The 14,562-nt window shown below is 32.9% G+C and overlaps 1 protein-coding gene across 1 annotated transcript in view; it reads right to left on the bottom strand.

Annotated features, from left to right (window-relative positions):
- LOC149801701 (uncharacterized) overlaps positions 1 to 14,168 on the bottom strand; it is a 94,243-nt gene extending 80,075 nt beyond the window's left edge. Inside the window, exons 1-2 of the mRNA XM_089955971.1 lie at positions 14,050 to 14,168; positions 13,022 to 13,074 (exon numbers count right to left, since the gene is read on the bottom strand). The gene's annotated coding sequence lies outside the window, so the exon portion shown is untranslated. The remainder of the gene's footprint in view (positions 1 to 13,021; positions 13,075 to 14,049) is intronic.
- Positions 14,169 to 14,562: the final 394 nt, after the last annotated feature.

Below are 14,562 nucleotides of genomic sequence, written 5' to 3'. Positions count from 1 at the left end.
AATTGCAGTTTAAGTGATATTGCTACAAAATTCCATGAAACACAATGGAACTCCATGGAAGTAACCAGAGTTAATAATTATTTTCCATTACAGGTCTGAACTATGAAATTATTTCCATAACGGTGTCCATATCTTCTGCTGTAACATGTCTGCTGAGTTATTACTGCAATGTCACAATATAATTCTCCAGAGGTACTGAATTCCTTTCAATGTGTATCTCTGCTGATTTTTTAAAAGTTTTTATTTTATATTTTATAACATGCCTGCCAACATCTCAGACAGTGCTGAGGGATTTTTGAGACTCAGAAGTGTGTTTTGAGGTCCCAAGAGGAGTCAGTACATGCAATGCTAAAAAAGCACTGTCATACAATTGGGACAAAATTTATCTACTCATAGCCACACATTAAATAAAGAGACATAATCTAACAGTGGAATCCAATCTTAACTAGATGAAGTCTTTGCTATTCTCACTAGTTCAGTTTGCTTTGGGGTTGAAGGTGTATTAGAGTTCATCTTTGTACTCAACAGTGACTGAAGGTACTGCAGTTCAAATTTACCCAAAGATCTTGCTGAATGTCTTTTTGCATAGTAAACAATATGTGCTACTCTGAGGGAGTGTCACATATTCAATGACAACATGAGTTTAAACATGTTAGTTCTGCGACTGAGCTCTGAATTGTTAAACTGTCCTGATGCTGGATGTTGTTACTCTAATTCAAGGCAATGAAGGGTATTAACCTTGGTATTTCCATAATAATGTCTCTCACCTGATCTAGTTCTACCACAAAGGATTCTCAACACAACATGACCCTAGCTATTGTGAGTCAATTGATTAATTTGTGTAAGGGTGGATGTTTATCTCTGATGCATGCCATTTCATACCCTCTATGACAATAAACAGTATAAACTGCCCCCAAGTTGAGCTTTTCCATGAACTATGCACCACTTCTGTTCATACAGTTTATGGGCATATATCATCATGTCAAGAAAGGTCTCTCCCTAATTATTTTTGTCTAACACTAATGAAAATGTTGCTTTCAAAATACAACTGTGCTGGGAATGGGAGGTGTGTTTAGGAGTAAATATTCAAGTTTTTCACACAACACATTCATTTTATGGATAAGGAGGGCACTCAGACATTATCATCATAAGGATTATATAGAGTTATACAGATGTTCAACAAAAAGAACTCCACAGAATTCTTCTAAGATTTTACTGACTGAGTACCTCTCCACATTGCTTGACAGAGTTATATTCAGACTTAAGGAGAATCATCTCAAAATGTGATTTGCTTTGTTCTTTTTGTTTTGGAGACCTTTTCTCTGCAAAAGCCTGTGAAAATGTTGTCTAGTCAGGTCAGTGAAGACCATTTCTGCAGAATTCCATGAAGGATGCATTTTGTTGGCACATGTTAAGTCACCCATCTTTAAAAAGGGCAACAGAATGATTAAAACTAAGTATGTCACTTACCATATTAGAATTATAACTAAAGTTCAACCTTTCTTCACAGTTATTATCCTTGGCAAAGATGGTTGTAAATCTCTATTGTAGTTTTGGTACTCATTCACACCCCAACATATCACCAGTCCAATATTTATTCTAATTATGACATTTAGCAGTGCCATGCATTGTTATTGTTATAGCATCACCTCTCAAATATACAATAATAATAATAATTATAGTAATAATAAACACTTTATTCTATGAGGGTATAGCAGATAGTAACATGTAACTATTATGAAGTCCTCAGGACACATTAGGTATAAAAAGCACAAAGTGTACATGATGTCCCTTAACAGAGTAAAAATTTGAGTACAGGTATTTAAATATTACAATGACAACTGCTACTGCAGATTATCATTATGCAATTTTGTCTTAAACACATTTAGATTTGTTTCTGATCTAATATTTACTGAGAGATATAAGATACCACCAGAGTAAGCAAATGCTGTTTTATAAGTATTTCTTTTTGGATATGGTGTTCTGCAATGATCATTTGTAACAAATCTCAATTTTGGTTCTTGGTGTTGTTCTCCTGACTTAAAATGAAACCTATCATACAAATATTGAGGGCAACAGTCGTTCTTAGCTTTGAAAATTAATAAGGACATGTGGTAGGCTAAATTAATAAGGACATGTGATAGGCTAAATTAATAAGGACATATAGATAAGTTCTTGAATGTTGTAATACAGTGGCAAGTCATATATAAACAATATGAATAATGCAGGCCATATAATAGATCCCTGTGGAACTCCTTTGTTCATGGGCATTTGTTCTAATTTAATGTTACCAATACCAAATTGTTGGCTTCTATCACATATATATGATATGAGCCATGAGAATGATAAGTCAGAACATTTGTACTTTTCAAGTTTACATGTATGTATATCAAAGCCAACTAAGTCAAAATCCACCTTAAAATCAAGATATATAGTTCCAACCAATTCCCCACTGTCCATATCAAGCAACCAGTCATCAGTGAGTTTTGTTAGTGCAAACTGACAGGTGTAGCTGTGTCTTAATCCTGACTGGGATGAGTGAATAAAATAGCACTTTGAAAGGTAACCATAGAGATGACTTTTAAACAGTTTAGAAATGGTTGGCAGAATGGATAATGGTTTATAATTATCTGGATTTGATTTTAAAGCCTTCATTTGTGATAGGAAGATTTCCATAGTAATGCTTTAATTATATAGGAAGGAGATGGAGCAATAATATCAAAACAAATGTTTAAGATTAATGGACCTATCTGATCCACTCAAGTTGATTTTTTTAGAATGTAACTTTTCAGCTCACTTACTAGATCTACACATGACACAAATGTTTCATGATTTTAGACCCGATAAAACCCTTTAACTTTGTATTTGTTTATTTTAGTATTTGATATTTTAAAGTTACATTTGTTAAATTAAGGAAGAGCTCATTAAATCTGTTAACAATATGGTGTCTTCATCAATTATTGTCCATCAAGTATTAGTTTGATGTAGGATCTTACCATTTCTATCTGGAGTGAAATCCTTCAGAATTTTCCACATTTCATTTTGGACCCTTTGCATATTCAACTGATCCTTTCTGAAGCATTCATTTAGCATACTAAATGTTAGCAGTGCATTTTCATGCCAGAGTTTATAGTTATTGCTTATCCTTGACTTTATGAAGAAAGAAAAAAAAAAGTCTGGCTTCATTAATTTCTGTTGTGAGCCAAGGTTTCTGAGGGTGTTTCACTCATTTTGTTTTAGGAGGAGCATGTTGATCTAAAACAGTTTATAATAGTGTGCCAGGTTTCCTCTACATTTCTTAAACAAAATAGGTTGGGACTTGCTAAATCAGATAAAAAGTTTTAAATTAATTTTTTTTAAAATATCTATTGGAGATAAAATTATGCTCTGCATCACATATATCCTTACTATTTACTTTCCATGTAATACAGATAGGATAATGGCCACTTACTGATAAAAAAGGGACCTGTACTTAAATGGTATTCTCTGATTTATTGCTATAAACATGATAAATTAGAGTACTTAATGTTTCATTGACTCTTGTAGGCAAGGTAACAAGGTGAGATAACCCATAAGATTCAATCATGCTTAGCCATCTACACTCCTACAACCTGAACTCTGTATGCACAGCATTGTTAATTCAAAAACCTTCAACGTGCTTTGAATTAATATTGTAGCCATATTTCATGCAATCTCACTCAAGAATCAAATCCTGATTCCTAAAGGTACCACATCGTACAATAACTGGCATAAAAATACTGAAAATGGAGAATAAACATTGAACAGGTAAACAATTAATCTTTTTTGATCACCATGCAAGACAACTGGAGGCAGACTGGTTATAACAAATTCAAATAACAAAGGTACCCACAAATTATTGCACTCCTGAACCATCCCACTCTGAATATCTAGGTTGGTAAAATGTCTGTGATATGGTAATTTGGTGATTTTGACCTTTGCCCCTTTTTTGACATCACCTACTGGTGATCTGAGAAGTTTAAAGGATCAACAGCATACATGTAAAACCAGTAGACATACACAACAGTTTAAGTATGTATAAAGAACTAACACACACACACACACACACACACACACACACACACACACACACATACTAATAATAACAACTAATTTCAGTATATTTATCTTTACATATGATCAGGTTGCATGTAACAGCCAAACCAGTACATAATTCAAGAGCATAATACAATTATCACAACTGTCTGTACAGTAAAGCATGTAATGTCATTACTTCCTATCTTAGAGATGTAGCATAAACTTGGTCACAGTTTCTATTTAAACAGGACTGCATCACTATTATTCACAGAAAAGTATGATTGCATATCCATTCTCCTCTGCAAAGTATACACATATCCACTATCATCTGCAAAGTATACACATATCCACTATCATCTGCAAAGTATACACATATCCACTATTCTTAGTAAAATATACACATATCCACTATTCTTAGTAAAGTATACACATATCCACTATTCTTAGTAAAGTATACACATATCCACTATCATCTGCAAAGTATACACATATCTTCTATCCTAAGCAAGGTATAAATATGATTTCTACATTTACAGGATACTTAAAAGGAATAGCATTTATGGTGAAATGTTTCAATCTCCTTCACAACTCCCATATTTGATTTGATTTTTTTTTTTAGTCTGGAAAATCTTTTTTTATGAAGGATGATAATTTTGGGCCTAAAATTCAAGATTTTAATGATGCAGACTTACTTAATGTCTGGTTTTAAAAACACAAAATGCATTTAAAACTAGCTTACTAGCACAAGTTCTGATTAACTGTTGATTTTGTTTTATACTGCAGTGTACATTGATGGGACAAAATGAAGATATAGTCATACGTGAAATAAGATCAAGGACATTGGTGTACAACATTAGTGACATATACATAAACCTATCGGGGAATTAAATAATACAGCTGGTAATGGAAACACTGTAAGATCAAAAGTTACATGTCTACCTCAAGTGTGAATTTTTACAGCAAGATGTAAACATTATTTGAGCTACTATCATGAAAGGCCACTGATGCTAGGTATAATGTCTCACAAGTACAAGGTTATCTACCTGCTTTTACCTCTCCCACTTAGAGGTACATTTTAATATCACTTCAATACTCACTTAAAGTTTTATATATATATATATATATATATATATATATATATATATATATATATATATATATATATATATATATATATATATATATATATATATATATATATAACATGAAGTACAATATTTTTCAATCAAAATCTCACTAAAATAGCACAAGCCAGAGATCCATTATCTTGTTAACTAAAACTATTATTTACAAACATGCCACACCTGTTGTTGAAATCAACTTTTTACAAACATGTCACACACCTGTTGTTGAAATCAACATTTACAAACATGTCACACCTGTTGGTGAAATCAACTTTTTGCAAAATGTCACACATTAAATATCCCATTAACCTTTATCATAACACTCTGGCCAGTGTTTGATTTGCTAAAGCTTACCTGATTATATTTTTTAAACAATTAAAAATTAAAAATTTAAAATGACTGTCACTGAAAACAGGAAGGAGGTAAACAAGCGGGATTGTCCTAATTTTTTGCTATACATTTTAGATTAGTATATGCACTAAACATTTTAATTTCAGTCAGTAAAATTATGTGTAAATAATAATAATAATGCAAATAAATTTTTTTCAACACACACCTTTTAAAGGAGTAAAATAAAAGTAATTAATCATAATTTTTCCTAAACAATGTAGGACATACCATGGATCTATTCTTCTGCTTTCTAAATCAGCTTTATTTATTATTCCAGCATTAACCATTCAGAACATATTTACAAACCCCTCTTTGATGCATATGGCTTGCTGCAGTTTGGCATGAGTATATTTTTAATCTATTTATTTCTTCTAAATTACTGGTAGCAGAGAAGGAATAAATTGTGAGAAAAGTCCCTGATTTTGTAACATAACTACCTGGGTTGATACATGATGAGAAAATAGTTTAAGTGTTTTGTGTATTTGATTGAAAGTTAACTTCAAAATTATCTGGACTGTTTATGCCTTGCAGAACTTTTTAAATTTAAACATTAAAAAAATAACATTTTTTTCAGCCACTGGCAATTGTGAAAGGAGTCTGTGTGGAAAAATTCCAAGGATTAAACCTATTTAAAGTAATATGTGATAAAAAGTTTAAATTTGAGGTATTTATTAAAATATTATGAAACTGACAATAAGTTCTTGATTTAAAATTTTAATAAAGTTTAGTAAATGAAAAAAAATATTTATAAAATTAAACTGCCTAATAAAATAGCACCCCTCTGCTCCCAGAATATCTTTTTTTTTCAAATTTGTCAAATGACATCCACATTGAAGCCTTGGTGAAAACTGTTTAGAAGTATATCATTTGTTGCAACTGGGTTCTAAAATATTAAATTGTATTTTACATCATAAAAATAAGAAATTATGGACAAAAAGTAAATGATTTCAATGGGAACATTTCTGATGCTGATAGTTAATTTTCTAAATCCATTTTTTATTTATAAAGTGAAAGAACTGAGCATTTTTTTAAATTTAAAAACTTTCACTTTTTAAAAAAAAATTATTTAAAAGAATCTCAGTTGTGTAAAGTCACTATCATTTGTCAGAATATTGCCAAAAAGGTGGCACAAACCAAAGATCCACATCTTTCTTTTCAAAACCAAGCTTTGAAACCAGGCTAATGTTGTTTTAATTTTAAAGCCTTTGAAAGTGCTACTGAGAGTCTCTGATATTTTGTGGCCATTCATAATAGATGGTAAAGTTGTACTTATTGCATGGTTCTCTGGGACAGCTATTTAATCCCATTGACGTTTGCTGCCATTTTCATTTCATGTATTGTTTACTTCTTTACCACTCCATGTTTCAAAGATTGGCATGTTCTGAAGTATTCAGTGGGTATTTTTGTTGATGAAATGATGAATTGCCAGGTCACTTAGGCACTTTAAATGAATTGCCAGTCACAAATGTGTTCTAAATGGATTGCCCGGTCACCAAAGGCACTGTAAATGAATTGCTGGACACTAAGGCACTTTAAATGAATTGCCCGGTCACTAAGGCACTTGAAATGAATTGCCCAGTCACTAATCACACTTTAAATGAATTGCCTGGTCACAAATGCACTCTAAATGAATTGCCCGATCACCATGGCACTTTAAATGAATTGCTGGTCACTAAGGCACTTTAAATAAATTACCACTGATCACTAAGGCACTTTAAATGAATTGCCAGTCAAAAATGCACTTTAAATGAATTGCCCGGTCATAAGGAACTTGAATTGCTGGTCACTAAGTCACTTTAAATGAATTGCCAAGTCCCTAAGGCTCTCTAAATGAATTGCCAGGTCACTAAGGCACTTTAAATGTATTGCTGGTCACTAAGTCACTTTAAATGAATTGCCTGGTCATGAAGTCACTTTATATGAATTGCTGGTCACTAAGGCACATTAAATGAATTGCCAGGTCACCAAAGGCACTTTAAATGAATTGCTGGTCACTTAGTCACTTTAAATGAATTGCCAGGTCACTAAGTCACTTTAAATGAATTGCCAGGTCACTAAGGCACTTTAAATGAATTGCTGGTTACTAAGGTACTTTAAATTAATTGCTGGTCACTGGGTCACTTTAAATGAAATGCCTCGTCGTTAAGTCACTTTAAATGAACTGCTGGTCACTAAGTCACTTTAAATGAATTGCCAGGTCACTAAGGCACTTTAAATGAATTGCCTGATCATTAAGTCACTTTAAATGAATTGCCTGGTCACTAAGGCACTTTAAATGAATTGCCAGGTCACTAAGGCGCTTTAAATGAATTGTCAGGTCCGTAAGGCACTTTAAATAAATTGCCAGGTCACCAAAGGCACTTTAAATGAATTGTCAGTTCACTAAGGCACTTTAAATGAATTGCTGGTCACTAAGGGACTTCAAATGAATAGCTGGTCACTAAGGCACTTTAAATGAATTGCCTGCTCATTAAGGCACTTTAAATGAATTGCCTGGTCACTAAGGCACTTTAAATGAATTGTCACTTCACTAAGGCACTTTAAATGAATTGCCAGGTCAGTAAAGGCACTTTAAATGAATTGCTGGTCACTAAGGCACTTTAAATGAATTGCCAGGTCAGTAAAGGCACTTTAAATGAATTGCTGGTCACTAAGGCACTTTAAATGAATTGCTAGGTCAGTAAAGGCACTTTAAATGAATTGCTGGTAAATAAAGCACTTTAAATGAATTGTCAGTTTACTAAGGCACTTTAAATGAATTGAACAGGTTACTAAGGCACTTTAAATGAATTGATTGCTCACTAAGGCACTTTAAATGAATTTCCTGGTCACTAAGGCACTTTAAATGAATTGCTGGTCACTAAGGCACTTTAAATGAATTGTCAGTTCACTAAGGCACTTTAAATGAATTTCCTGGTCACTAAGGCACTTTAAATGAATTGCTGGTCACTAAGGCACTTTAAATGAATTGTCAGTTCACTAAGGCACTTTAAATGAATTTCCTGGTCACTAAGGCACTTTAAATGAATTGCTGGTCACTAAGGCACTTTAAATGAATTGTCAGTTCACTAAGGCACTCTAAATGAATTTCCTGGTCACTAAGGAGCATTAAATTAATTGCTCGGTCACTAAGGCACTTTAAATGATATGCATTCTTATGTTATATATGCAGGCATTTAAAACAGAGATTTTACTAATAAACAAACAGCATGATCAGTATGCACATTGATTGTGTGGACCTGGAAATGTTGTATTGAAGAAAAAAAATTAAAACAGGAGATGGGAGTTTGCAAACCTTTACAGGAAGGATGGGAGGCATTGATGATACCATATGTACTTGCTTGTAAGTCAAGTCAACTGCAAACAATAAAGATCTTGATCTGCCATGGCATAATGCACCTGCAGAGCTGCTGGGTCTGTGCAGTTTGCAGTTGGACTCATCTTATAAGTGGGTACATATGGTAGCTTAAGAATTATAACTGTCTTAGGAGGTTCACATGTTTACAGCAGTAAATAAAAACTCCTTGAATGATACTATCTATTATGGGGATGCTTTAGAATTAATCACAAGGAGATATGCATCATGTTCAGTGTATACTCATGGATGCAATGGAATTGGATATTATAATTCCTTGTTTGGGCACACAGGACAAGTCAAAACTTTCCTGGACAGAAATTGTTTTTGTCAATTGCACCAAAAATTTACAAAGAATATAAAAATATCCTGCTTTTTGTTCAGTTTTATAACAAGAAACATCCCTTTTTTATGCCTGCCTTTTATTCAGTCAAAGTAACAGCTTTAACGTTGTGTTAAATTTAGCAAACTTTACCAGAACCATAATCTTAATTTTTGGCAAAGACATTCTTTTTTTAACTTTTCCAGATATGTTCAAATTATTGATGGGAACATTTATATCAGTTTAATAAAAAATATTATATAAGATAAAATTCATAGAATTCTGTAGAGATTAATTTTAATATATTGTGCCCTAAAGAACATAAATCTAAAACTGACCATGAAAAAACATGATCAACATGTCTTACACAGGATATAAACAATTCACCATCAATTTTTTGTGACTCAAGTACAGCCACCAAATTCAGGCTACAATCCAAAAATGACCCCACCCCCATAACAGAATTTACAGAACAGTCTGATACTATTTAACAAAATATATGATAGAAACAATTTTCATTTAAAAAGATAATAAATGTGTTTCAATCTTTAATTAAATTTTGAATGACTTCAAAGAAACTAATATCATTTACATTACCCCAGGAAGTCCACAATTTTAAAACATCTCAAAATAAATAAATTCTATATGGTATGATGTAATTAACTATCACTTATTTTAATCTCATTTTTCCTAGAATATGATTGGATGAAACATTCTGGAATCACTCAAACTAGAAGAAGCCAAGAACCCCATTTATGACCATTAACTTGAATTGTTTCGTCTGATCACCTGGAGGTCATAATTAATTTTATAATGTATACAAGCAAATTCAGCAATTTTGTCCCCAGCCTACATTGGCAAGGTCACACAAATTGATAGTAATTAAAACTGGCTATGTCCTAGGCAAAGCTGTCAAGTTACTGGGCAAATATAGAGATAAACTAGTCTGATGACCCTATCCCTTAAAGGACATTAGAGTAAAAGTGCAGAAAAGGGGTAAACACAATTGATTAGTAACCTATACTAATAAGATCAAATTTTGTCTCTGACATATAAAATGCTACAAATTACAAAGTGTAAGGGTGCCATGGTTCATTCCCATAACAACAAATAGTTTTTAGGATATAAAACAGAAACAACAGTAACCTTAAAATACTTACCTGTGACCCTGACCCTGTGTATTGGACCTAAATGTGGAATGCAACACATTTTAAATGACAATTAATAAAAATGTCAAGTTGAATCTGTTTATTTAAAATACTGCTTAAGTTAGAAAACATTAAGAAAAATGTGACTGAAATCCAAGTTATTGACATGTGACCTTGACCTTGAGGATTGAACCCCAAATGTGGCATGTAACATACAATCTATTCATGAGATTTGGTTGTACAAAGTTTTATCCTTTAATCTCACATGGCTATAAAGTTATAAAGTGAAGAAAAAAAAGAGTAACGGAAAATTCAAGACATTACACCATGAAATTGACTTTAAAGATATGACCCCAATTGTGGTATGTGATACAATTGCTAATGATTATATATATTTATACCATCTTGCATTTATTAAGCTCAAACAGATCTAAAGTTATGGAGTGGACTTGAAGGGGTGGTGGAAAACTTAAAATATTGAGATGTGACTTTGACTTAAAGAAGCTCAGTGTGGCTCACATCAAGTCTTCTGATGATAATTTACTAAGTGTAACACAAGGTTCTAAAACTTATGGAGCAGAAAAGAAAGTGCCATGGAAAACTTAAGATAATGAGCCATGTTCTGAACCTTCAAAATAGAACCCCAAAGCCATTGACCTTCTAATGGGGATGCATAGGCATATTAAGTTTCTTGTTCTTGTTATTATTTTTTTTAGGGTTTAATGCCATTTTTTAACACAAGATAGGCTATACAATTTGGCCAGTATAAATAGTGGAGGAAGAACCCGGGAAAACCCCGGAAAGAACGACCAACCCACGAGAAGCTACTGGCAAGCTTTCTCACGTACCCACATTGGCCGAACTCAAGACTCAAATCCATGCAGACAGAGGTGAGATGGCAATGATTCATAATGGTGAGTGCTTTAGACCACTCGGCCACATGGAGCCCCGCATATCAAGTCACATCCCATAATCTCAAACAGCTCTAAATTTACAGAAGAAAATGAAAATGTGATTGAAACTTATAATAGTATTCCATGACCTTGACCATAAAAACATTAGTCCAATGTGGTATGCAGCACGCTTTCTAGGGATGATGTATGATTGTGCAAAGATTGATCTAAAACAGTTCTTAAGCAGAAGGGAAAGTGTTATGGAAAACTTATAACACTGAGCAGTGACCTTGACCCCTATATTATGTGAACCCAGTATGATACACAACAGACGGTCTAAAGATGATGTATAAAAATATACCAAGTTTCATCTATTATTCACAAATGACTTTAAACTTAGAGATGATAGAATCACATGATGGAAAACAAAATATTTAACCCTGATCCTGAACTGGAAGATCAGTCTCCATTTATGGGATGCAGGACATCTTCTAGGGATGATGAAATAAGCATACCAAATTTAATTCTTTAATAACAGCTTTTAAAGATAGAGAATGTCATGAAGAGTGTGATGGGACACTTAAAATATGGAGCCATGACCTTAATATTCAAGTCTCCCAATGTGGCAAACTGCATACCTTTTAACAATATATACCAAGTTTCATCCCTTAATCTCAAGTGACTTTAAAGTTATAGTGGGTATGAGAAAGCATGATAGAAAACTTGTAATACTAAACCATGACCATAACCTTCAAGATCTATTCCCCACCCCTGCCCCCAATGTGGTATAATAACACAGCTTCAAACGGTGATGTATATGTATATCACATTTCATACCTTAATCACAAATGGCTTAAGCATTATAGAGCACCGAGACAAAAATGTGATTGACAGATGGATGGATAGAAATGTATATACTATGTCCCCAAAAATGGGGATACTAAATTAACATACTAGCCTTATGTCTGTGTAATGTATTATATCATGAATTTTAAATTGAAACTTCTCTGGCATTTACAAGCCGTTTATAAATGATATATATTTTCATACATCTTCATTCAACTGGAAAAGTGCCCAAATAACACAGAGAAGAGGGGGAAGGGATAGCTTATTATCTCATAGTTCCACCTTCTAGACCAAGATATGTATATATGTATGTATTAGCATTTAATGGCACATTAGCACACTAATGGCTATACAGTTCCCATTAAAAATAATGACGCAAATTATTTTAATATAAACCCTTCCATAGAAACATAAACATGAAGCAGCAGTACTGCAGGATCAAATAAGAAAGGTACAAGTGCTAAAATGATGCAAAAGGTATATTAAATAAAAAATAACAGCAAAACATGTAAAATCCATAAAACATTTGGTTAAAATTTGTTATATAATCTGCATTCCCTCAAAAAGTTCCAAATTTGCTCGCATAGTTTATGATCATAAAGTTTGTTGAATGATTTTTTTTAAAAATCGTTTGTCTCACAGGGTGTTGAAGTCGATACACTTGACAAGAGTGTGTCATGGAGAGGAACTCACTACCCTATAATCAATGAACACCCATTTGATTTTGAAAATAACTATGATTTTCTTTGTAAATGTTTGAATTGTTGTTACAATACATTCACACCTAGATGTAATAATAAATTTACCCTGAATGCAATTTAAATTGAATACAGGTGATCTATCATGATAATTAGGATCTATTAAAATATTACATATTTAACACTTACCATTTAGTTCTGATGTCCAATTCAAGTGTTAAGTCAGAATTTGTTATCTATAACTGAAAGCGAAAAATACAGGAAATTCATAAACAGATATACATTGAATTTACCTGGAGCATTTAAATGTCAATATAAGGCTATTAATCACACGATTTGACTCAAGGCATACATGAACTAATAATGACTGACAACTTAGACTGCCCATGTGATACAGTCATGCACTGTGTGAGAGAGAGAAATCAAACAGTGTGACCTCAACCTTGATAGCATCCAACTGCCACCAAAATAATGAGGTACACATTAAATAATTTCTTTTCAAACACTTGGATTTCTGGCCAAAGGCTATTTACTGATACAGTCATCAGTGACCCAGTATGAACATCAACCTTTCAAGTCCTTTCACCTAAGGGAAATCAAGAAAACAGATTAGGTTCACAGATTATATTGTTGATTTTTAAACAGTATGACAGGCAGTGGAAGATAAGACAAATTAGTAGTAATTGATGTCATTAATTTGTATCATGGTGAGGCACTGTGCTTTTTGTACCACTATGTTCAAAGGAATTAATGGTACATAATGTCATAATGAACCCCTATGAGAGAGAGAGAGTACAAGTACATATTTTCACTAAGTGTGTTAACCAGTGTATTAGGCTTCAGAATATTTGACTAGCTTTGAAATAGATTGAATGTGTTTTTGACTTCCAAGTTGTACTACTTAGCAATCCAATAACCTATTCAATAACCTACAAACGTACCTACTACATATGCAGGGTATTACATTATTTATTGAAGTAAGGGCATTACAAGTTTATTCAAAGAGGCATTGAGAGTAAGCCTGTTTCATTCTTATGATGAAATCAAACATGAATTCAAATAAAAAATATTTTGACTGACCTACAAGTAATATGATTAAACATTAAGAGATCAAAATGAGATTTTGGACGGTTGAATCAAACCCCAATTAAATTATAATTTGCAACCAAAAAGAGGAAGTTGCTATAAAATGAGCCACCACAACACAAAATAAATACCTTGTAGAAAAATAATATTGGATCCACCTTTGTAAGATATACTGATACAAGGTATGCAGTGCGAGAGTCAAACCTGTATCTGTCATCAGCTCCATCTCAAGCTGGTTACCTGCTTATAATGGTCACTAAGCCGCTTTGATTAAATTTTATATAGATGTGAACACAAATACAGGTTTGAACTCTGAATCCAGTCCTCACAGTCCTATCACATGTTGATACATAAATTTATTTACTGTATATAGTGATTACTTGCTTAGTGTGTTTTGTGGTTACAGTAATTGGTCCCCGGTAGATAGTGTTTGTGTATATAGTGTCATTACTTGCCTAATGTGGTTTGTGATTACAGTATATAGTGTTTGCAAATGTAAAAGTTACCTGCTCAGTGTGGTTAGTGGTTACAGTAAATGGTCCCACATACATAGTGTTTCTGTATATGGTGGTTACCTGCTCAATGTGTTTAGTGGTTACAATCAATTGTCCATATACATAATGTTTCTGTATATAGTGATTACC

Source organism: Sinohyriopsis cumingii, chromosome 4, assembly GCF_028554795.1.
Source record: "Sinohyriopsis cumingii isolate HCF-2022 chromosome 4, ASM2855479v2, whole genome shotgun sequence".
Lineage (NCBI taxonomy): Eukaryota > Metazoa > Mollusca > Bivalvia > Unionida > Unionidae > Sinohyriopsis > Sinohyriopsis cumingii.
Note: the sequence above shows the minus strand (reverse complement) of the source record. Positions and strands in the feature narration are given on the sequence as shown.